Source organism: Aulonocara sp. 'chitande type north' Nkhata Bay, linkage group LG11 (genome assembly GCF_057382095.1).
Source record: "Aulonocara sp. 'chitande type north' Nkhata Bay isolate Kocher_YH1m ecotype deep benthic linkage group LG11, A_spYH_male_GT1.1, whole genome shotgun sequence".
Classification (NCBI taxonomy): domain Eukaryota; kingdom Metazoa; phylum Chordata; class Actinopteri; order Cichliformes; family Cichlidae; genus Aulonocara; species Aulonocara sp. 'chitande type north' Nkhata Bay.
Window position 1 is genome coordinate 8,395,512 of NC_141354.1, and position 23,183 is coordinate 8,418,694.

At 40.0% G+C, this 23,183-nt stretch overlaps 1 protein-coding gene across 3 annotated transcripts in view; it reads left to right on the forward strand.

Annotated features, from left to right (window-relative positions):
- Window positions 1-23,183, forward strand: part of ncalda (neurocalcin delta a) — a 71,875-nt gene that overhangs the window by 28,987 nt on the left and 19,705 nt on the right. Inside the window, exon 1 of one of the 3 annotated variants that reach the window (XM_086310366.1) lies at window positions 6,380-6,712. The exons of the other annotated variants lie outside the window; for them this stretch is intronic. The gene's annotated coding sequence lies outside the window, so the exon portion shown is untranslated. Of the gene's footprint in view, window positions 1-6,379; window positions 6,713-23,183 lie in introns of those variants that run through there. 3 annotated transcript variants of the gene reach the window in all.

Here is a 23,183-nt window from a genome sequence, read left to right on the forward strand (position 1 = left end):
GAAAAGTAGTTGCAGGAGGTGAGCTGGCTTCAAACAAATGATGAACGCACAGAGATGTGTTGCGGAATGTGCCGTGAAAATTTAATAAATGACAAATTAAAAAGGCATGAATATTTTTTTTGTATCGAAAAAATATCGAACCGTGACACCAAAGTATCGAACCGAACCGAACCGTGAATTTTGTGTATCGTTGCACCCCTATTGGCTAGTGTTTGCAGACAAGTCGATGTCTTCCATGCAGACCACAGGGAACTGTGCCAAATCTGCTACTGACCAAAGATGATAAAATCATATTGATTGACATGCAGTTTAAGCTGATGAACGTTTCAGTTCTCATTTGGTTGGTTGCCATATTTTCATAGTTTCTACAGAATGGAAAGAAAAGAGAATTATAACCTTACTCTGGCTGTGATTACTGATACAGTATTTCCATGTGATACCACCCATTTATTTACTTGATTAGCCTAAATTAGTTAATATGTTTGTGTATTTGTAGTAGTTTATTACTTAGTGACATCTGAAATGAGCAAAATTAGACCTATTAATTGTAACATTTTTCTGTCTACATTTCCTGATACATTTATAGCCACTCTGACAACAATTTGTTGAAACGTCTATTGCTCCCAATGTCTCATTCATGGAAATTACAAATGAAAGGGTGACATGTTGTTCTTAACACCCAGCTCCTCATAGTAATGTTAATGTTACAGTTTAGCTGAATTGTGCCCAAATGCAGGCTCACACAGCAGCTAGCATGGCTATAACTACTTTCATTTGTTGCCTAGTGACACTGCTCTATTCCCAGTTTGCCTTTTTCCTGTGTGTTATCATCTGTATGTACTCACTTGTTCACTGTGTTCTACTGTCTGACTGTCAGTGTCCACATGTAGGGTCTGCTCCCAGTCCGATACCTGTCATCATATAAACAACGTCTGCAAAAGAAATAACAGCCTTAATGCGATGAATCATTTCAATGTTGCAGCTAATCAATCTCAAAGACATGTATTTATGTTTTTATCTCTTTCAAGTTCTTTTTAACTTTGTGCACAAATCATTTTCTCCTTCAACTGATGTTTTATATTAAATTAATATGCATTACCGTATGTGTTTTGTTGCACTACACAGACCTCTGAGATGCTGTCGTCATGTGCTTTGGCAAACAGTGTGATATGTTGGATTAGCCTGTTCAGCGAGGTGCATCAGTCTGCCCTCCCCTTGTGTTGCAGTTGCATAACACACAAGGAAGAGATTTGCTTTTGATTAGTGGTTCTACTGAGTGTAGTGAGATTTGTGAATTGAACGTATGGCTATAAGAACAGCTTTGTGTATATACTTTATATGCCAGACTCCCTGACTCCAACTGCTATAGGGTGAAGGAGGATTTGCAGTCAAGTGACCTCCTTGCGGGTTTCTTTTCATTTTTTTACAGGTTATTTTTCCCAATGGGATTTTCTGCATGACTGCACATTTATATGGTTGGTGGTGGGCATGTGGATGTCTTCTGTCTCCTCTTAGGACAGTGCATTGTTACATTCATAACCATATGGTGTGTGGGAGATGATTTCACTTCCCTCTCTGCCAGCCAGGTTTCTGCTGATTCCCATACGTGTGTGTTGCAGTTGGAACATGCACAGAAATGCAAGACTTGCAATTGTGCAATGCCACATTATCTGTAATACCAATTAACAGTATCTGACATGCAGTGACAGAAATGCTTCATGCTGTTCCAAGCAGTTCTTGATAAGGATGGAGCAACAGTTCATGCGAAATCAGCATTTATTTACCCCTATGCTAGAATTTCACAAGAAATCCTAAAAGAAAACTATAATATTTTCCTTATTTCATGTCGTACAAATGTGAGATCATAATATTGAATGTTAATTTTAAACAAGGGCAAAGTTCATATCAGGATATGTGAAAGTAATTCTTATCAAGCAAAATCTTTTCATTTTTTTTCTGCTCCAAGTTCTGTTTGACAGGGTTTACACCCTGTCCTCAATGCCAGCCCATTGTTATATATGGTTAGTAGATAATGTTCTTAACTGCCAGCTAGATTGCAGAGTGTCCCGGAACCTTCTTGCTAAACGCTCTCTAATGCTTTTATTAATATTACTGGTATATTTTAATTATAAAATGGGCCATTTTGCAGCCATAGGTCTCTGTCTTTATGCTATTGGATCGCTACTACTCACATTGCGTGCATCCCAAGCTTTAATCGCAATATCTCACTGTAAAGGTTAGTGCAGAAATAGTACCACAGTCAGAATAAAATTTACTGTTTTGTTGTCCTTTGTTATAAACTTTGTTTTAAAATGATTTCACACCACATCAAATGTTCAGGACACCAAGTGCACTGACAGATTTTTCTACAATAATCAATGTTCTCTCTGTTATTGGTAGCACAGAAATAGACCTGTAATATAGTGCGTAATCAAACACTAATGCCCCAGTACAACTCAAAACCTTGTTGACAATCATGGGCCTGCCTCAGCTGACCTGCTGATTATCCATTTTATAAGCTGTTGTTATGTAATACCTCCAGCCCAGCTGCTGATATTAATATCACCAAAACTTCAACCCACTCATAAGAATGCATTCATGCACTGCTTGTTTTGATTGATTTGCCAATTCAGGAACTTTCATTGTTTCTAACCTTAGTTTATTTTAATGCCTTCAGCTGATTTTAGAAACTCAAGTTAAACAGTAATGGAGTTATTTAGAAATGTGTTTGAAACACTGACACAGTGTTCAGGGACTGTTTCCGTTTCCAGAGGAAGAACTTCTGAAGGGTTTGCCTTGGAAAGAGTTGTTGTTTTCTCTTCCGCCCAGGCTGTTGCTTCCTGAGTCTTCAGGAGGAAGGAATTCTCTCTAGTGCCTGTTATCCACACACAACATACACACCACACGCACAAACACAAATACCCAGAAACTGGTTGCATGCATGTAGAAGTTCTGCTTCGAAAGCAGCCACACCAGGTGGTCTACAGTAATGCATCTGTTTTCTGGAAATATGTACATAAAGTGTTTCCACAGCGCTATATACAGCACAATAGATGCACTATATAGCCAAAAGTGTTGGCTCATGTGCCTCACACACATATGAACTCAAGTGCAATGGCATTCTTAATCCATAGGGTTTAACGTGATTTCGGCCCACCCTTTGCAGCTGTAACAGCTTCAACAACACGTGAAAGACTTTCCACAAGTGTGCTTATGGGAATATATGACCATTCTTCCAGAAGCACATTTATGAGGTCAGACACCAATGTTGGACAAGAGGCCTGGCTCGGAGTCTCTACCCTTATTCATCCCAAAGGTGTTCTACCAGGATGAGGTCAGGACTCTGTGTGGGCCTGTCAAGTTCTTCCACACCAGACTTGCTCATCCATGTCTTTATGGGGCTTGCTTTGTGCAATAGTGCGTAGTCATGTTAGAACAGGAAGGGGCCATCTCCACACTATTCGCACAAAGTTAAGCGCATGAATGTGTTCAAAATGTCTTGGTATGCATTAAGAAGCATTAAGAGTTTCTTTCACTGGAACTAAGGGGCCCGACTACAACTATACAACACCACACCATAATCCCCCGCCACCAAACTTGTCACAGTGCGGTCAAACTAAGTACCATTCTCCTGGCAACCGCCAAACCCAGACTCATCCATGTGGTTTTATGTCACCACATCTCTGCAAATTGTCCCGAGCTTGGACGCAGGTTCTTGTTAATTGCACAATATTATTTTTAGGTAATTATTTTAAACATGCTTTAAAAGTTTTCACAACATTGTGAATACGGACAACAGGACAGACTCATATGATGCCTATAACACACGCCCATAATCCAGTTATTTCGATGGGCTATTTTCGCTATAGAGACCCAAGCCATGTGTTATGCTGATTGGATTTGAAATCCAGATTTTTGAGGATTGATTAGTTTTAGTGCGAGCTTCAAGTGGCCACTCCGTTATATGGTTCTGTATGCATTTTTCATCCTGGATGATACAATTTTACTGCAGCATGTTTATTTATCTCCTGCGTTAAAAAATACTTCACAGCAGTCATCATCATCCGTCAGTGGTTATAATAAATACCATTTTCTCCCACCTCCTTTGCCAAATCATATTCTGAAAGACTTTGCATTCACCTTAAGGCATCACCAGCCAGCCCACTAATCCCAGGACTCAGACTTTAGTCTAATATGTCTTTCAGTCACTTTACCAGCCTGACAGACTCTCTAAATTCTCTCTCCGAATGACTTTTCCTTGCACTCTGTAGCTTCTCTTCACCCTGTTTTTCTTTCTTTAGTCTCTTTCTCTGTGCCTCTGACTCATTCATACATAACCTTATTCACAGTAGTTCAACCCGAGGGTGCTTTTCTCTTGGCTGACCTCACCCCCACCCTCCACACATCCCCACCCTGTTCTGGGCCCCAATGCACTCCTTTCAACTGGCCAGCAGATGCTATTCAAATGATGTTATCATGCCAAAGCTGTTCATACTCACAGACTGGATGAGTGTAGGGAGGGAGGGGGGACAAGGAGGTTCTTTGGCCATTTTTTTGTCTCGCTGTCTCGTACTGGGCTCTGGCCCAGTTACACTTAATACAATGCAAACAACATTTTGGAAATGGTAGTGTAATGACCCTTCAACAAATGAGTATGTAATGCTAATGCTACAATTGCTAGTACAAAAAGAAAAACATATTTGCACCTACAGTGCTGCAAAAAGTATTTTCCCCGTTCATGATAACTTTGTTTTGTACATTTGACACCTCAAACAATTTTAATATTAGTCAAAGATAACTTAAGTAAATACAAAATGCAGTTTTTAGAAAGAAAGCCTTTAAGTTCATGCCAAAGTATATCAATGGGATGTTCTTGTCTTTCTTTATATCGTGTAATGATTTGTTATCTGTGAAATCTGTTAGCCTGCTTCACTATGTCAGAAATGTCCTATTTAGGTCTATTCTAGCTGTAAATTTCTATTTACAGTAAACTACAGTAAATTCAAAACAATCCAAATTTATCGTGTACACGGCTTTGTTTCACCCCCTCAGACCATTCATTTTCTGAAACAAGCTGTTTTAGCTCCCTTTGCAATCCCTTTAATTTAACACTTCTGATTGGCTGCCTCCTATAAGCAGATGTTTTGAACAGCCATGTGCCTTGGATGGGGGGGACTAGTTTCAGGAGTCAGAAGATACACCTCCTGTTGGCCATTAGAAAGAAAGCAGGTTTAAGGCACTTCCACCTTGTCTAAGTTTGGCAGACCCAAAGTAACATCCATCTCCTGTATGAAGTCTGTGTTTTTTTTTGCTGGGACCAGAACCGTCCTAGAGCCTTTGTCTTCCATATTCACACTCATAAATTACTGAACTGTACACATGTTTACACATGGATTTTGTTATGTCTGCACAGAGCCATTTCCCTGCTCTTATGTCTGGTTAACAAGCTGCTGACTAAAACATTCAAAATTAACCCCTCGTGTGTGAGTGGCATCAGTTTTCTCCTGCAAGTCTCCACCTCAAAACCACTTGAGTATCAGTGTGTTATTTCCTGTAAAAGGACATTTGTGGCACATTTCAACCAAACGCTGCTACCTGAAAGAATCAGGCTGATGTGCCTCATTAACTCTAGTGCATGTAGTGTTTCCAATAAAACACGGAGGTATAATCATACTGCTCCTTTTTTTGTATCTACAGCTTAATTTTACAGTATAATGACATTAAAACAGAGACACAACTGAAACTCAGCTGTTGTTGTCTCTTCTTCCCTAAATCAATGAAACTTGGTAAGTTTATGTGGGTATATTAATAATTTATTCACTTCCACACACTTATTTTAGTAGTCACATCTTGAATAGATCACTGGGGTCCTGCAGAAATTGAGTATTGTTAGACGTTTCAACATAAACAACAGAAGTGAACAGTTACCTCTGGAAGCCAACGCAACATATATGGAAGGTTTCGAACTTGAGCTTTACAGACAGGCACTGTACGGGCGGGTGAAGTGGTGATTTTTTTTTGTAACACATTTTTGAATAAGATTTGGAGAAACAGAAACTTTTTTATTCCACTTCTCCTTTTCTCTCTTACCTCTTCCTTCGCTCCAACTGCTCATCGTGAGTCTGTGTTTTAACACTAAGAATCTGTGTGTGTGTGCGTGCGTGCATTTGTGTGTCAGATGACCTATTGAAATCATTGTGGTGCAGAATTCCTGTTACCAAGGCAACACCGGCTTCTCCTTCTCGCACTCTCTCTCCCTGTGTCTTTTTCTCTGTCTCTTTATTTCTCCCTCTGTGACTCGCTGTCTGCCCTCCCCTTTTCATTTCCCCTCCACACCACAGCAAGGTCATGTGACTGCTGACGTCAGGCCTGGGAGGCAGGCAAGCAGTCTGAGAAGCAATTAGTTTGTGGGCTTTGAATAAACCTTCTCAGACTAGGAGAGTCTGGGAGTCAGTCACCGTCAGCTCTGCTTCACTCTCTCAGGCACTCTTCTCCTCCTACCCCCTCTCGACTGTTCTCCCCCCCTCCCCTCTCTCTCGTTCTTGCTTCATATTTGTTTTCTCTGGTGCTTTCTTTTATTCTCGCCTGTTGCTTCTCCTCCTCCTCCTCCTCCTCCTCCTGCTGCTGCTGCTGCTAGTGCCACAAAGTTAGTCTAGAGAGAAAGTGCTGGGTGATGGACTGCTGAACAGCTTGTACATTGCTACAAAGTGAGGTAAGCTTCCTGTGTTTTCTCTTTTGTGTGTGTGTATTGTGTGCTTTATCAGCCAGCGGTTGCTTCTGGAACAGTGTGCAGTGAAGTTAAAGCTGGATCAAGGATGGCTTTCGTTTCGTGTACTTAAAACACGTACCCGTGCAAAAGGGAAGTGGCAAATGACACTGTGTGTGTGTGTCAAGAGTGCTTTTTTTGTCACCTTTCAATCTAAACTTCGGAATGTATTAAGTGCAGAAATGCCGGGTGATGTCGGAGGGTTTCGAGGGAGATCCCCGCTCAGGGTCGGCTCTTGAAGACTAGTTGCTTTCTTTTGCAGCAAACACAGGCGGATCTGTTTTCGAAGCCCTTGCAGGAAGTGAGTGCACAGATAGAAGAGAGAAGGAAGGAGAGTGTGAACATTACATGGGGCCGTGTGTGGAGCTCCACATGGCTTTTTCTTCAAAGCTTTACTAATGTTACAGGCAGTAGTGTGGGCTGGAGCTTCGTACTCTGTCTGCCAGAGAGTCAGAGGCGGGGAAGTGGTGGGGGGCAGAGCAGCTGCCACCTGCCCCCCTCAGAGGGGATGGGAAAGCCTCAGAGAAATGCACTACAAAAATGGTTGTTGTTGTTTTTTTTTAAAACAAATCAATAATGGAAAGATAGAAGAGCTTTTTTTGTCTAGAGGAGTTTATTTCTTTCTTCTTTTTTTGCTGACTTTTCTTGGCAAGCTTGACAAGCTCCCCTTTTCACCACCAGACACCCCCCCACCTCCCTGCATGCCTCTCACAAAAGCATGCCAGCTAGTATTTAGCCCAAATAGGGTGGAAAGAAGGGGAAATGCGGATAACAAGTGGTTTGGATCCACTCGTCAGTCCTCCTCCCTCCCTCTGTCTCTCTCGCTGCTTCTCTTAAACTGCGAGACTTTATCTCTTCCTCTCATCCTTTCCTCAGCAGTGCCTCCCTCCTCCCAAATGAATGAAGTGGAGATCGGCCAAAAGCATGTAACCGGTTTCTGTCACTGTAGCTAAAGTGTCATCTAATGAAATGTCCGCCTCTGTACAGAATATTAGGGCACAAATTAGCACTCGCCTAATTGTGTGTGTGTGTGTGTACTGCATTCAAAGTGTGGTCTTTGTAGAATACCATAAATGGTCCATTTAAAAAGATTTTGTTATCTGTGAATGTTATTAGATAAGATGGTTTAGGCAAATAAACAGTACAGACATAAGTCACTCCTTTTTATGCCCCCTTTCAGATGGATTATCAGCTGATTATTCCTAGACTGACCTCAAAAACATTGAAATTGAATGAATTTTGCCACGTAATAATTTGTGCAAGCTACAGTTGAAGGCATACGTTGCTCTACTTTAAGTGCAGCTTCCATGTTAAGCAGTCCCAAATGTCCTGAAAGCCTGAGGGTCTCACCTTGTTGCAAAATGGGCCGCATGAGTCAAGGGACAGAAAGAAATTATATCTGTCTTCATATCTGTTCAACAGGCTGGGAATGTTGGCAGTATGAAAGCATGTTTGCAGAGAGGAGACACATATTAAAATACAGAGAAAGGTAGCAGTATACAGCTGAAAAATCAAATTCACGCCCAGATCGCAGTTTTATTCATTGTTCCGTGTGAGTGGCTGCGTGAAAACAGTGATTAACTGCATCTGATAGCTAAACTGTAAAACAGCTTTCTGTCTGTTTCTAAATCAAAAAGGGCCAAATGCCCCCAAAACTGAGGCAGGAATGCTCTTTTTCTACCATCATACATAAAATATGTCATCCAATGATAAATACTGATCTACTTTAAGGAACCCAAGCATACTAAATGCACTTTTTTGGCTTTAAATCTAACAATGCCTTAGCAAACAGTGCAATATTAGAGAATTGCATAATCATAATCATTAGTTGAAGCTGTTTATTTCTTAGGCTGCTGATGTGCTTCATCTGCTCTGCAGCTTCAGAGCTCTGTGCAAACATCAGCTGCATCACCTGTGTAAAAGTGCGAGTTTGCAAGCGTACACAGTGTGTATGCAAGCGTGTGTGTGGTTTCAGGTGTGTGACAGGAGCAGAGTTTGGCAGTTGGTTGTGTGCACATCACTGGCTCTGTTTCTGTTCAGTGCACATGAATGAGAACGTTATTGCTGGACCCAGGTGAGCGCAAATGTAGCCTCTCCAAGCTCGCGTGTATTTATATGTTCGGTCTCAGCTGATTTAATACGGTTATATCATGGAAAAAGTCGACCCTTCTCCCGTCTCGTGTTCTAGCAACCGAGCCCACACTCACACAGAGACGTTTGAGCGATGTGTTTATGCCCACATCCGCCGAAAAACCTGGAGAAGTTTAATTCTGCTACACACATGCTCAGCTGAACTGTACGAGCCAGGCTTCTATAACATCCTGTTTTGTACTTAAGGGAGTCTCATCTAGCACTGGTGGAAACTAACTTGAAGGCAGTTTATGTAACTGTTGATTTATGGCCAAAGGCAGGGAGAAAGAGAAAAAAGTAATTTAAGTGAGAAATATACAGAGATAAGAGAACAGACAGACACTTAGGAAGGCAGTTGGATGTTTTTCCGGTCTGGATTGCTCTTACTTTGTTCAACCTAGAAGTCTTCAAGACTTCAAATACTAATTCAGTGCTCACTTTAGGTTTGAATATAAAAAATATTCTTAGATGGTATAAAAAGGTATTAAAAGTCTTGGATTTGAATCCACCGTCTGGCTGGGCCCTTCCTATCTGGAGCTTGAATGTTGTTTCTGTGCCTCTCAAGGTCCCAACACAACAGATGTTCATCAAACATATCAATTACTTACATTTTCAGAAACATTTTCAGCCTGATCATTTCAATATAAAAGAATGTAAAAAAAAAAATGTATATAAAAGTTTAATATAAAATTTCTCAACGCTTGATTTTGCTTGAAAGTTAGATAGCACAATCTGCACTAGCATATTTGAGTCTATTATAATGTTCCAGTAGAATGACATCATCATCTAACAATTTCTATTTGACTTTTATAGGAAGATTTGGTGTCTGATAGCAACATATCCAAAATTTATGATATTATATCATAAATGATATCATATCTTCTGCAGCCTCAGAATGTGTAGTCTAATAATTGTGACAGAAAGTCTATTCTATAATGTGTGTCTCATGCACTAGGCTAACTTATGTATGAACCATTAATCCAGTATAGCCTTAACTATGGAAGCACAAAAATTGATGCTTTCAACATGACCCCAACTTCATCACAAAAAGATTTTTATGAGGAAAATAACAGTGGAAACTTCAAAATTGTATCGTCACCCTGTAATTTCTTCCGGGAAATCAGAGACAGGCAGGCTGGAAGCATTTGGTGAGCTGACATGGGATGACCCATGGTAAAAATGTCAAATAATGAGGTCAGTGTGTGTACACGTAATCCCTGTGAGGCAAAAGCTCAGGCTTTAGACTGCTCTAAACTCTTAGTTATGTAAGAAAGTTATCAGCACTTTTCCTTGCTTTACTAGAGAAAAAACTCAAAACAACAGTGGCTACATTTTCTTTTTTTTTTTTTTTTGAGCCCATCAGTAGCTAAACAGCATCATGTTTATTTGTTCACGCCAATTCTCAGAGGACTTTTTAGTCAGCAGAGCACTGATGAAACCGAATTTTCAGCTAGGCTAAAGCTAAAAGCAAAGGTTGTTTAATTTATAAAAGAGTGTGCTGAGGAGTCAGAATATAACAATATAAGCTGTATGTGAGATTAAATGACTTGTCACATGTTGCTTATAGCAAAGCTGCAAGTGCTGCAAGCTGAATTTGTACATATAAAAGCAGCTGTGAGTGATGACACAGGGAGATATGTAACCTTTGGTATTTCCTGACAGCACAGGTTCTTCACATCATCCGGCCTTTCAGTGCCTTTGTGTCATGCAACGATAGCAAAGCATATACATACAGTTGTTATTTGAAAGACTTTATCCACCATATTCAGGCAAAAAGTGTAACATTTACCAAAACATGTCCTGCTGTATCTTTGTTCCTGCAGATGTTCTGGACCTGATTTTCTTTTTAAAACTGTCAATCAGTATGAGACAGGATGGTTTTTGGTTGGAGTTTTGAACCTCTGCACCTGCAGGTGGAGGAGATGGTGCCTATGAGTAGCATATTCAGATTGCCGAGGTGAAGCCAGAGGACAGCCCGTGAGAAGAACGTTAGCTTAACCTTCTGGTTTGAATAATGGTAGGCTTAAAGGGACAAGAGTTAAAATGCTGAGGATTGCTCAGAGTAAGATAATTAGGGATAAAAAAGGATTTATTTTGATCACTTTATCATGAAAAATTGTTATAGCCCAAGAATAAAAGTAGAACGTAGTGCTGTAAAGACACGCTATGCCGGGTTCATTGGAAAGTTAGCAAAACTGCCTGGTTGTCGCGTGCAAACAGGAGAACATGCCACAAAATCAATAAAGGGCTGCTCATGCAAACACGCAGCGCCGCTGATGGTTTGTTTAATGGCGTAAAAACAAAGTGTTATGCTATAATTTCTGCTTTTGTGTAGCACGTGGCTTTAATTTGAGGTGGAAACACTTTGAAAGTATGGGCCCACTCATATAAACATGCAAGAGTGCTACTCGCATCAGTGCTAACATCTAAAAGATATGCATAACAATATAGATATTCACTGTTGCACTTTTAGTCAGACAGAATTTATTTGTTTGTGTGTGTGTGTGTGTGTGTGTGTGTGTGTGTGTGTGTGTGTGTGTGTAGTGTCCCAGTGTTACTGATGGAGCTGGTGCCGAGAAACACGTTTGACTTGAGTGTGGAAATGTCAGTGGCTTTGATTACTGCACTTAGGCAGCTGTGACATTTTTCACTACTTTACGTGCACTCAACGCAAAGGTCAAAACAAAAAGTACCGGGCCACTTAAGAGGCAATTACACTCCTCTGCCGAGGCGTTGTGGTTTGAGTTTGAAGTTCGCTCTGGGTGAAGCGTTCCTGCTCATTGACTGTTAATGCGCCATCAAGCTAGATGGATGCGTCGCACATTCATTACGTACAGCCGTGTTTTGTTGTCATCACAATCGATGCACATTGCTTTCTTTAACCTGCACTGTTACACCGTCACTGCCAACAAACACTGTCTATGCTGCCGCTGGTACATGCACTTAGAAGGTGCACGTCTGTCTGGAAACTCTGGTTAGTGTCGTTGCAAAGACAGGTCGAATTTAGTCTTTACTTGTCAAGAGCACGTTTCCTTTCATGTCATTATTAATTCAATTCAATTCAGTTTTATTTATGTAGCACTGAATCACAAACCGAGTCTCCTCAAAGCGCTTTATATTATAAGGTGAAGACCCTGCAATAATGTGCTGTTACACTGGATTATGTATGACTTTTGTGATCAGATGGAAAATCGCAGCAAAAATTTTCTGGCACAACTTCACCTGCTTCCAAGGTGCATGGAGAGGATGAAAGAATTCACAAGGCAGGAACTCCAGCCACACTTGAGGGAAGATGAACAACTTTAATAATTGACCAGATGGGATACATTATTACATGCCTGGCTGTCTGAGAATAGAGGCTTCTAGCACTGGGACCTGGGTATTTTCAAAGACTGTCAGAATTATGACATTTACGACAGATTTCCTAAACGGACTAAAATAGCGCGTTAGTGGAATCCCATAATGGCGCTCGTAGGTGTGGTTAGTTTTATGGGTGATTTGCAAAGGCTGCCCTGTTTTCTGAACACTCACTGGTGCACTCACAGTTCATTCTAAATCAATTTGTGCGCGTGATCTAAATATTCTTCCGTTTATATTTTATCCTGTGAAAAAGGAACTCCCAGAAAAACATATGAAACAGGTTAAGTCGCAAAAATCTCAGATTTCCCACCACTTACAGTCTGTGATTGCGCTCTCTGTAAATAGCGACAGTACTTTTTAGTGCAACACGTTAGTATATTTGACCACAGGTCTATTAATGGACGGAATTACTTCACCGTGGCTTCGAGAGTTGCTCTGGAGTGACAGTCTTCAATTTGGATTTTCAATTTTTTAATTGAAAAAGCAAAAACACTTTGCTTATAATGTGTTAACATTTATTTTTAGGCTTTATTTGAGCGACAGTTTATATGTGTTGGACAAAAGAGAATGGCAACGGTGATAAATTGATCCCAAAAACAAAGTGTGCTCCAGAGCAGCTTGTGCAGATACTTTAAGCTCCCATTCCCTTTTGAATGCATTCATGTCTGTGATATACATGTTGAGTGAGCGCTTGCTGACAGACAAGTGATTATGGAGGTTTAGAGGGACAGCTGGTCGGTCAGGCTCTTTGTCATTCTCCAAAGGGCTTCTTTATGAAGAGGTCATAGGTCACTGAGCTGAAATCCAGCCCCAGAGGAGAGCAGAGGGCTCTGAAGGATCGCCTGCAGCTAAAAGGTCCCACAGAAGGTTACACTCACAGATCATTTTTGAAGGATGGCCGTGGTCTATAGGCTCCCGTGTGTTGGTGGGGAGGAACTATGGGAAACAGATGTTCTATTTTTAGCCGCGGAATGGAATTCACACGCGCACACTGTCATGCTAGACGCGGGACACAAAAGATGGGAGTTCCTCGCTGGAGAATACTTGTCTTAGGTTTACTGAGAAGTTTTCTGTGTGTGCTTGAGAATGTTTATCTGAGTTCATTTCACTACACTGCACACTCCTACTTTCTGCTTACACTTTGTAAATTATCTTCAGGGTGTAAAACAATGTGAAAGCACAAGAAACTTTACTTTTCTATCTTTAGTCGTCTTATTTGCTGCGTTCCCCATGGGGGCTTTGCAAGTTAAATATTTCCATATTTCTTGAATGTGTGGTTAGCAGTCTTGGCATTCCTTCCACGAATGCATTTGTTGTCCTTGAGTTTCAGCTCTCATACAGTGAAGTATTAAGAAAGTAAACTTTTGCCAGCAGAACAACACTGGCCAGACGCTACATAATTGTGGTTGCTTACTCACTTAGGATAATAATGATGGCCGTCTGAAATAAAAATCTATAATTTTGTTGGGTTGTTGTTTTATTTATTTATTTTGCTCTACTACAAAGAAACCTTTAATGTTGACTGTCTTTAAACAAAAGAGAAAATCATCCATGTGATGCAACATAGCGTTTCATGTTAGCAAGATGCAGACGATGATGCCGTTAGAAAACGAGCTCAGAATATTTGAGTAGAGACCGATGGCCTGACTCAGATGAGGAGCTTAGAAGCACACACGGTGAGGATTGAAAATAACACAAAGTGCTACAAAAGCAAGTCAAACGTCCATCCATCCATTCGCTTCCGCTTGTCCTTTTCAGGGTCGCGGGGGGCGCTGGAGCCTATCCCAGCTGTCATTGGGCGAGAGGCAGGGTACACCCTGGACAGGTCGCCAGTCTGTCGCAGGGCCAACACATAGGGACAGACAACCATTCACACTCACATTCATTCACACCTAGTGGCAATTTGGATTATCCAATTAACCTATCCCCACAAGTTGCATGTCTTTGGACGGTGGGAGGAAGCCGGAGTACCCGGAGAGAACCCACGCAAACACGGGGAGAACATGCAAACTCCACACAGAAAGACCCCGGCCTGATGGTGGAATTGAACTCAGGACCTTCTTGCTGTGCGGCAACAGTGCTAACCACCGTGCCACTGTGCTGCCCCAAGTCAAATGTGTTGCTTAAAAATTGAGAGCTTGAAAGAAATGAATGTGGTATAAATAAGTGGCTCTTATTTTTTACTGTTGTCGGTCTGATCAGACCATCAGCATTATCTTTTTTCAAACTTTGCTTTTGTGTAATGTTATTGTCCTGGTCACAAAAGTAACGTTCAAAAAGAGTAATATATGTTTTCCTCTCATTTGTAGTCAGAAATAATCATGAAACAAATATTTTATACAAGAACAACAGCAAACAAAATGTTACATATTGCGATGAGATGTCCTTAATAAGATTTTTTTAGTTTTTTTTCTGTTTTTCTAAATTTCACACCAGATGCACTTAATAATTCACAGTATAGACAGTAAATTATATCCCATCAGGAATGATCCAAATAACTGGGTGGCAACTACGTGATGAATCTCACATCCATAGCTACTTGGAATTCCTCAGTGCTCGCAGAGACCTTTGGCAGGCAGGATGCATGCCTTACTAGGGTATGTGAGGCATAAGCAGATGAGTGCTATCATCGAATTGTCACTAAAAAAATGCTGAATTTAAATATCGGGTTGGAAAATCTGATCTCAAGCCGTTTATTAAAGGTGAGCTGTTACAGAACTGCTGTAAATCCACACAGATTAGTCTACCATAGATTATGAGTGTCTTTTTCCACATGACAAATCCTGTTCATGACTTTCCTTCATAATGTGTGATCAGTTATCTACACAGTAATTTCCTCTTGCATCTTTGGTCCTTCTTCAGTCGATATTAACTTGTTCTTAAAAATCTTTGGGTAGTTTTTTTTTCTGTAAATCTAAAACATAACATGTATTAATGTGCATTTGAAATGTTATTTGTATTTACTTGTCAAAGCTTCAAATTGGACTTTGGGATATTATAAACATTAAAAAACAGAGATTACTACACTTTCACTTTCTTAAAAGTCCAGGCAGTCTGACACTGCGATTGTGATCACATTTGTAATCTGTAAGTGGTTTTTTTGTGTTGTTTTTTTTAAACACATTCATTAAAAACTCTCGAGTATTGCAGCTTTTTTTAACCACTCCAGAGGAAACACTTTAGAAAGCTCTGCCTTTTCTGGCTGATTCAGTTTCACATATTTGCGACTGAGGCCCAGTGTCTCCCAGCTCTGTCTTTGTGACGACATTTTACATTTTTTATTTTTTGGAGAAAAAAACATAAACATAGATTTTGAAACGATTCAACATCACTTAGCTGCGTCTGCGTTTACGTTGTAGCGCCTTTTTACTGCCAGTAACAGACGACACTGAGCACAGTTGTGGTTAACGTTTTACGATACACTGACCTCTTAATGCAGTTTGCAGTGGCTGTTTTCCACTCACGCACAATAATGCGTGTCTCCTTTGTTCTGCCTCATCATCACAGGTGGTAACCTTGTGCGTTTGATGGTTACTCAGCTTTTATCTCCCGCTGAAGGGCAAAGAGAGATTTCCGTGTGCATGTGTGTGTCTGTCTGTGGTTATGTCTGTGTCTGTGAGATCAGTATATATCAGTGTTATTATGTCATTTTTCCAAACAGCAAATAAAGATAGTGGACGTCTAGGCTGGCAGACATCATTCTGCAAAGAAGGCTGTCCGCAGAATGTTCACATCAGTGCGGGAGGGAGAGTATTTACAAAGCCACATACCAGTCATAGCAAAAGGGGAAAAAATGTTGCAGTAAACTTGACATTTACAAAACCCAGTCTGGCCTACTGCACAGGTGAACTCATCTAAGCGACATGTGGAAAAGAAAGAAACACAGAAAGATAAGAAAGAAATACTTTAAACCAGGAGGCTGATGTAAAGATGATTAACAATATCTAAATCCTTCAATCTGCACATGTTTAAATTAAACAACCTGTTGCATAAATAAGTATAAATTTCAGGCTTTATTTCCAGTCTTGGAATCAAATGTTCACTGTTTCAAAATAAGAGCCTCAGATACTGTGCAAGATATTCTTTTTGTTCTTGCAGACCACGTCAGGTGCTTTACTTTTAATAATAAATATATTGGCTTTTGTTGGTTAGCTAGCTCCTGCGGTTGTTTCTCTTCTGTCAAACAAAGGGCCGTCGTTATTACTGCTGCCACAAACCTAAAATATCTTTCTTAACTTGGCAACAGATTGAAATGTACAGGATTAAGCTCCATTAAAACTAAAGCAAATTATGTTAATGGGAATGGGAAAATGTCAGTTTACTTGGAACAACACAGACTTATTCAAGCTGACTGACAGTCTGAATATCCAGAAATCTTAATGCCCCAAAATCTCTCTTCAACACAGCCCGGTTCCCCGGGTTAATCCTGACCCCTGACCTTCACACTGTGATGTAACTTCCCTGCTGTTTGTTATTTTCCGTGATGTTATATCCTGTTTCTATATTTTCTTACACCACAGGAAGCAGAGCCAGCTTTGTTGCATCCCCAGGGGCATTCTTCAGTCAGAACCATCTCCAGACTCAGGCTTTGCCCACGTCACATTCTCTTCCCACTCTTTCTCTCATTAATGCATACAGTGTTACAGGCCGCACCCTCAGTCCTGTAACAGACGTGCATTCCCCAGCTGCTCCTATAATTACTCTGCAAACAGCTTTTATCAGTTTCAGTTCAGCACAGTTTACAGCCATGTCACTCTATCGCTGCTGAGCAGGTGCTTTTCTTTCTTGTTATCAGCCGTCATTCGTGTGGAAAATTCACTTGGAAAGAAAAGAATAACACAGGCAAAAGTTGACATTATAGTGATGGAAAAATGTCAAGCTGCTTAATCTGTTCTCTTCCTTTTGCGTGGAATAAGAGGTTGACATCTAGTTCAGATTTTTCCCAGATCCATGTGGATCTGGGAACTGATGTCTGCACCAGTTATGACAATGTAAACCGACCACATGCAACTTCTGGGAATCAGTCCATGAAAGTCAAAAGCCGTGATACCATAAATCTTGGAAATTTGGGTGATTTCTACGTCAAGTTTGTGTTCTAGTCCAACTCTGGAATGATTTCAGTGCGACTGCTATTCTTAGAGTGCTATTTTGTCATCCTCTGCTGCTTTCTCTGGAATGTCACTATGAACTTGTGCCATTAGCTGTCCTGACTCGTCTGAAGGAGAACATTTAAAGGTTTATTCCACAGTGCTGTCATGTGGTAGTACACAGCACCGTGAAGTTTTCTTGGTAACGCTTTATAATCACCATCACTAACATTATACTTTATTATTAATCACAAATTATAGTTACCTATACATATAAATGTATGCGCTAATAACTGAAATAGGCATACGGTAGAATGAAATAGCTAGGATCTCAGGACCTTTCATTGGGTTCTTGTATTAACCCTTGTGTGGTGTTCGTATTTTTGTTACTCAGCCAGTGTTCATGGGTCTGGTGGACCCGCTAGAGTTTTGGCTTTCCAAATTAACATTATCAAACAATTTTATGTTAAATTACTCAACAGATGTTTACTTCATCCCAATTACAAGACATATGAACAGCAAACATGGTTAATTTTTTCCCTTTACCTTTATTAGATCACATTTATGAATTAATGTGCTTCTCGTTTTTCTTTTATATAAAATGTTATAAATAAATCAGTTATAATCAAGTGGAGTGAGTGGAAAGACACAACACATTTACACGTGAAAAAATAATTAATTGTTTAATTTTTCTTTTGAAAAAAACTGAACACGGGTCTCACAGACCCGAACACCATACAAGGGTTAAAATATATGTGCAATAGAAAAGTGACTGTAGAGTTTTAAGCAAGTTCATAGATTTAGGTTTAGCTCAATTAGCTTCCAAGCTGAAGTTGGGCTTTTATCTCTGACAAAGACAACCTCTACCCACAGAGCTGTGTAACAGTGCAAAGCTCAGTAGCTGAGCTAAATGGGGTCTGTTTGGGATTTGAGAAAACTCACTTGTATGAAATTTAGCAGCAGACCTCAGACGTAATCACCACAATAACAGCAGGGCAGACATCTATTCTGTTTCCCCCTGTTGGGCCCCAGGAGTTAGTCATCCAACCAATTTAGCAGGTCCAATGATCTAGTGCCAGGCAGACAGAGCGCTCCCACCAGGGCTACACAGATGGAGAGCCAAGCAAATTAGACACGACCTCGGAGTACAAGGCAGGGGTCGTTTTCTCTCAGACACAGAAGAGAAGAACAGTTTTCCACACAGGCATGCAACCAGACCTGATTCTCATAACAGTCGAAATAGTTGAGCTGAGATGTTGTTGTTATTCTACAGATTCATTGGGCCATCATACATTTGTACATCTAATGCAAATAAACAAGCCTGTATAAATAATTATTAAAATTAATTAATGTTTAATACCTTTAGCATGGCCACAGATCTCTGCACTGCAGCTTCACAGATTGAATTACATAACCTTTAAGCTGATTATAAAATTGACTTGAGGAAGTGTGTCATCTTGTGCATCTCACTGGATCGCTCCTTTTGCTCCTAAATCAATAGACACTACAGTGTGTGCGGTTGCCTACTCATCCACCCGCTATCAGGTCTGTTACCATAGCAACCTAATGAAGACTAAGAAGGCCTTTTAAAAGTATAACAGCTGAAAATAACGATCGTGGGCAGCTAACCAGCTAGCAACAATCAATGTGACAAGACTTCAAATGCTGTCTCTGGTTTGGTAGCGACTTAACGGGAAAGAGCCAAACAAACTGAGACGAAACAAGGAGTTCGATCCTAGAAAGACAGACTTCACTCCAACTGCTGCAAACTCACACGTCCTACTCTAAAGGTTTTAGAGTCACCTTCTATCCACCTGCTGACTAGCCAGTTGGAGGCCTCTTTGGTACCAGTGGAAGTTACAGACTGGTTAGAGATTTGCCTTACTACTGTAGTTAATGAAGATTCATTTGAAACATGTACCAAAGGCCTTAACCCCCCCAAGTTAAGTGATGAATAATTTGAATTGTTGTACAGTTTTCCTGCTGGGGCAGGAGGTGGGTTTCCTCAGGCTCAGCAGGATATAAGCAGAAAGAGTAGTCATCCATTCCTCAGCATTTTCTTTCTTATTTTAATGTCTATTTTTGTGTGTCTCCCCCTCCCCTTTCATTCCTGCTGTCCATTGTTCTGGAGACTTAAACTGCTGCAGATGTTTCTAAAAAAAACATGGGAAACTTTCTCTCTCTCTTTTTTTAACAATACTGCCATTTCTTTTTCAGTCACTCTCGTAAAAACAACAAAATGACTGCTTTATATTTGCACCTCACAGTCTCTTGGAGATCCGATGAATATATATGTTTTATTCAGGGGTTGCATCCCAAACTGCTCTCCCAAGTGCAGATTTTGCATCTGCACTTTCCATTCAGATATATGCGGCATATAAATATAATATAATAAAAGCCCTATGAATTAAAAATTAGCAGTGTCATGCAAAGTGCTTTAGCAAATAGAAGAAAGCTTTCCAAATGAAGTATCCCTGCACTTAATGAAAACCTTTTAGAACAGGTTTCTGTATCTTATACTCAAAATCTCATATTTGTTTGCCACATTTATCAATAACATCACCATTGCATAACACGGATTCCATGTATTATAGTGTAAATGGTAAATGGACTGGTTCCTATATAGCCCCATTCACACTAGCACATTTTTCTAAGTGCTTTCTAGGTAACATTCACACGCGTTCATATTCCGATGGATGCATCAGAGAGCAATTTGGGGTTAGTATCTTGCCCAAGGATATTTGGCGTGCAGACTAGGGGAAGCCAGGAATTGAACCACCAACCTTTCAATCAGTAGATGACCTGTTCTACCGCCTGAGCTACAGCCACCCTTGTACGAGTCAGACAGTGTATGTACGAGTTGAGGTGATAGGGAGTAAAACTGACAGAACTCTCTGATATAGCTTCAACAGATCCAAAGAGAACAGCAGTCTTTGGATCCTGACATAAAAACAGGATCTGTATCTGTATAAGCAAATGAGTTACATGGAGTTAAGCATCCCAGGTATTCCATGTGTGACTGCATCCCTGTGTGTAGGCATCACAGCCCAGTTCTACAAACTTGTTACATTGCAGCGCTTCAGTTTTACCCTAGAAATACTACTACGGCTTCTGATTGAAATTACAATCTATATACTAGATAGTAATCTGGTGAATTAGCATGCTAACCAGCTACCAGTTACCAAATGCCACTTTGTACCAACATTTTTTCCAACATGGGAGGAAAACTAGCAATTTTGAGATTCTGTTTTTCTTTTTTACAGTCTAGTCCCTGTTAAAAGATAGCCAGGGAATAAAACGGTAAACACAGTGAGTTCACTACTGTGCTAGTCTGATGTGATTAGCTAATTCAGCACGCTTCAGTTTTAGAAACCAAGATACCAGTGAAAGTTAATTACAATACAAATGATTCCAACTACATTGCATTGATAGCTGTACCTGTTCTCCAAGGTGTTATAGTCATTTATACCACCCAGGCATTCGTGAAAAACTGGATTTACAAGGTTGAATTAGAAGATACAGTTAAGCTAATTAGCTAATTTTATTGGATTGGTTGAAGAAATAGAACTGCTATTTCATCATTTTATCACAAATTGCAAAATAACAGCAACGTCTTTTAGAGTAATTTTTTTTTTGACTTTTAAGAAACAATGACTAAATGAATTGGTAGATTTTGTTCATTAACTGTATGTTTTTCTCAAAATGGTCAGTGTGTAAGAAAGGAACGGAAATTATAGAGAACACAGCTAAAACAATATTTCAAGCAACAATTTTCGACTTCATTTAAAAAGAAAAATTCAACATCTCGTGGCATATTTGGTGAGAAAACCTGGAAAAATTTACCTCCTTACTTGTGAGACAACTATTGTTTCTCCAGAGTTATCAGGTTTTCACAGCAAGCCCACATCTTAAAATCCACACATTTATTTTTGTTAGTCTTCTCCATTCAAGATTCTGTCTACACGGGCAACTGGTGCAGTGCTGCTGCTTGTGATTTCAATAAGGGGCAGCTATTGGGGCAGTTTAGGTATAGTTTGGGTTTTACTGTAAAAATATTTTATCTGTAATCGTTCATAATGTACACTTTAGGAAGAATGGGCTGTTGATATGTTGTTTGCTTCAGGACTCAGAACATCCAGCTGATTTTATGTGAATAAAAACATTGTGCCTCAATTTGGGGGGGTTGCTAGTACACTTTCATCTTGTTTTCCATGTATACTATTTACTTACTGCACAGAGTGTAAGTGTTGACCGATTTATCTGCAGGCCGACAGTATCGGCCGATATTAACTATATAACAAGCAAACAATCAAATTAAAAAAGTAAAGAAGAGGCAGGAGAAACACCCTTCAACCATGTTGATTTTGCATAGTTTATCCACCAGATGATATTCTGCAAATTCCCTGTTGGCAATGCAGATGTTTGGAACACCGCAAACACAAAAAAACCCAAAACAGCATCGACAGATTTATGAGAATATCTGATTTTTACATTGCCAAATATCGATACTGGTATCAATCCTTAAAATTCTACATTCATCATGCTTATTAGACCATGTATTATTCTGTGCAACAGCTATGGTGACATCTAAACAGCAAACCAATCCACAGACATCAGTGTCTTAAAAAAAAAAGATAAACGTAGCTAGCTAACATTTATATTACCATCTGCAGTATATTCCTCCTTCTGGACAAAAATTGCTTGCTGCTTCCTCCTCTTCTGCTACGCAGCAAAGATTGCAAATACTGAGAATGAGAAGTGTGCATCATTCTCCACTCGACTTTTTGACAGCTCCAGGTCCACCACGCAGGTATTTCTTGTGCATGTAGTCGTACGTGTCAGTGTGAATGCAAGCATGAGAAGAATGGCACGTATGAGACAGCAATAGACAAAAAGAAATCTGGCCTCAAGATGTTGCAGCATTAGATTTCCTGTTTACATCCCTCAAGGAATTAAGAACTGTAGTTACCAAGCTGCACGTCTCTATCTGGAATTGATCGGTGTATAAAAAACTGAATGGATGCTTCAAATGGAGGATTCATGCAGACCACTGTAGCGTTGGCCAATTTTACCTAGTTGTGATTACGGTTATTTGACTTTCTCTTTCCATTTTAACATTTTATTACCTTTTTTGAATTTGTTTAGCAGTTAACCACAGTTGGTACTGCACCTCACATTTCTGCACCCCCCACCATTATCATACACCTACACACAGAGCACAGTGTATTTGATTGAGAGTAGTGTGTGTGTGTGTGTGTGTGTGTGTGTGTGTGTGTGTGTGTGTGTGTGTGTGTGTGTGTGTGTGTGTGTGTGTGTTTTCCCATGTGCATGTGTCTGCTGTGCATGCAGCCAGAAATCTCATCAATGGCTCTATGATTTTGCTGAATGTTACTATGGTAACTGCAGTGGAATTGCCTCATAAGAGAGAGCTGGTCCTGTGTAGGTTGAAATAATGCTGAGGATGAAGAGCATTTAAATAATGGAAAAACAAGGTGCAAGAGAAAGGTGAGGAGTTTATGAATCAAAGAGGAAAAAGATGAAAGACTCTATAAGTTTCATATCGATACTACAAATATTTACTGAATATGTATTCTCTTCTTTCACTTGTCTCATAAACATGTTCATACAGTTTGATTGCAACCTTTGTTTTACAAAGAAATGATTTTGTCCACCGGGGAAGTGATCAGAAAGTCTCTTCAGCAAAGCTGAAAGGACTGTAAATTGTGAATGTGAATCCAAGCCGTAGTCAACCAGATGTGCATAGACTTTACTTCAATCTGAATGACTGTGCTCATTTTGAATGATAGTTCATTTGGTGTTTAAAGAATGCTGCAGCTGCT